Here is a 2,500-nt window from a genome sequence, read left to right as displayed (position 1 = left end):
ATTATCAACATCCATGTGTGTATCTATGGTGTACTCACACTATAAATCCCAAAACATCAATAGCCAGTAAAGGATAAATCATTCCTAATGTCCCGAATGCTTCTTTTTACCAGACTCTTGTCTAATATGTGAAATTATTCCGAAAGCAGGTAAAATTAAACTATAGACTTCCTGGTAACCGAAAATTCTAAATAGGCGTTGATATAAGACGGGGTCTCTACCTCCTGCGAGATCAAAGAAAGATGTATTCAGGTTTCGGTCTGTTAAAAGTATAGTAAAGCTCCTGGCAGGACTGGTAAGGATGATAAAAGTAGTAAAGTAGTAAACGAAAAGAGGTATTCGGTCTGTAGTTATTCCTGTCGATCGTGTATTAAGATAGATGCTCAAGATCGTGTTTGCTGCTTATTGCTGGTCTTGGTCTTTTCACTGTTTGCTTGTATACACGTGTACACCTGTTTTACTTGTTTTTTTTACATTTTACTTGGTTACTCATTTATTTAATTGTTGCCTATTTTACTCGTTATTACATTAGTTTTAGTTGTATTCTTTTAGTTGCTGTTGGGTTTTGTTACCGAATACGCCGCAGTATGTAAGGGCGTACCCTTCAGCATATGTCGTTTTCCTGCAGATTGCCACCTTCGATAGATGGCGTCCCTATCGACTTCACATACCCGCTCTACTCATTCAAGTGGTTAGTGGCTTTTGTTCAGCACCACCACTCCCGTTGGTGCTTTAGCTGGGGCAGGTCGCAGGCTTTTATTTTCGGCAGGTGGTTTTGTTCTGCGCGTGATCCACCCACGTGCTTTGAGATACAAGCTAAGTATTAGAGTATTACTGATGTTTTATGAAAGCACTTTTCTTAACTGGCACGGGAATAACTATACTTAAACAATATCACGGGGATGTGTGGCAAAGGGTTTTTGTTTTCCGGCCTTACTAGTTTTGTCCTCATTTTTCAGTCTTGAAGTTTGTCCGTCCCATGTACATGTACAGTTTGAACTGTTTTTTCTGATGTATATGCTTTTATTTACTTCAAATAAATGTTGTATGTATTGTGTGTCAATGTTTAGCTACCCGGCACAGTGATACTTTCACACAATTCTTTTGTTAAAAAACCTGAAGTTTTAAAGTTCTAAACCTTATTAAAACTGGATTAGGGGAATAATCTGAAAAGGCGTTCGTACTTACTTATAGGGCACTACACCCAATTTTGGCCCATTGGCGACGGGTATAGAAAAAAAAAAAAAAAAAATCCACGATCTGGCGAACCGCGGCAACGCGTCGACTTTGAGCGCGTGAATTCGGTACATCAAGCCGAATCATTGCCTCAGGGCGCTTTGACACACGCCACATTTCGGGCGTATTGTTATGACGCCTATAGGCCCGTCGCCATTGGGTTAATAACAGGTGTTATAAAATCTACGGCTCCTAGAATTGATGAGACCCCTGCTAAATGGCGTGAAATGACTCCCAAATCTATTGATACCCCGGCATGAGCACTTCTAGCAGATAAAGGGGGGTACACAGTTCATCCTGTCCCTACTCCTCTTTCAAGTATACCTAAAGTGGAGTGAGAGAGGGAGGTATAAACCAGAAACATATTGTGTATTCGAGGGAAAGCTATATCTGGAGAACCTTATATTAAAGGGACAAGTCAATTTCCAATTATAATAGGTATAACTGTAAGGAAAATTATAACTAAAGCATGAACTGTAACTACGATATTATAGATTTGGCCATCTCCAATAAGGCTTCCGGTTGACCTAATTCAGCAAGGAAAATAAGTAAGTGCATTGCCCTTAGACTTAGACAAGTTCCGAAAATAAAGATGAAAATGTGAATATTTTTCTTTGTAAGGAATAGGACGAGTGATTCATAATATGAGTAATATGGAAAGCTTCTTGACATTTGAATTAAATGGCTACTGATTTAGAAGTAAGACAATAGAAGGAAAAGTAGAGAAGTCAATTTGTATTTCTAATTAGGATGGCAGATATTATTCATGGTATATGATTGATTGAAGTATAAGCTATAATCTTACGAAGAAGTTTGATTAATCCTCCTACTAAAGCAAAGGCTATTGGGATAACAAGAAAAACGTTAGAATATAAAAGATAGGGAAATAAAGATAGTGGGGCAATTATCTGAATAGTCGTAAGAATAATGACTTGACGTAAGTTTGATCCCTCTATCACTCTAGGGAATCCAAAATGAAAAAGAGCGGCTATCGCCAAGAATGTTTGCGACCTCGATGTTGAATCAAAGCATCCTTACGATGCGGCAATTCGGCCGTTTGACCTTTAAATCCTTGCATGAATCGAGTCCAGACCGGTCGGTTTCTATCTCTTAATTTTATAAAAGGTATCTTCATACGAAAGGATTCGATAGCTGGAGTTTCTATTAGGTATAATTAAGCATAATTGGTTGTTGCCAGTTATACACTGGAATAAGATCCAATAATGTGGGTTTAATCCCATAATTGATAACTGTGATTACATTG

General features: G+C 38.2%; 1 pseudogene; it reads right to left on the bottom strand.

Moving 5' to 3' along the window:
• The window catches only part of LOC125038618, a 1,980-nt pseudogene extending 186 nt beyond the window's left edge, over positions 1-1,794 (bottom strand).
• Positions 1,795-2,500: the final 706 nt, after the last annotated feature.

Source organism: Penaeus chinensis, chromosome 25 (assembly GCF_019202785.1).
Source record: "Penaeus chinensis breed Huanghai No. 1 chromosome 25, ASM1920278v2, whole genome shotgun sequence".
In the NCBI taxonomy this organism is placed as follows: domain Eukaryota; kingdom Metazoa; phylum Arthropoda; class Malacostraca; order Decapoda; family Penaeidae; genus Penaeus; species Penaeus chinensis.
The sequence above is the reverse complement of the archived record's forward strand: the minus strand, read 5'-3'. Positions and strand labels throughout refer to the sequence as shown.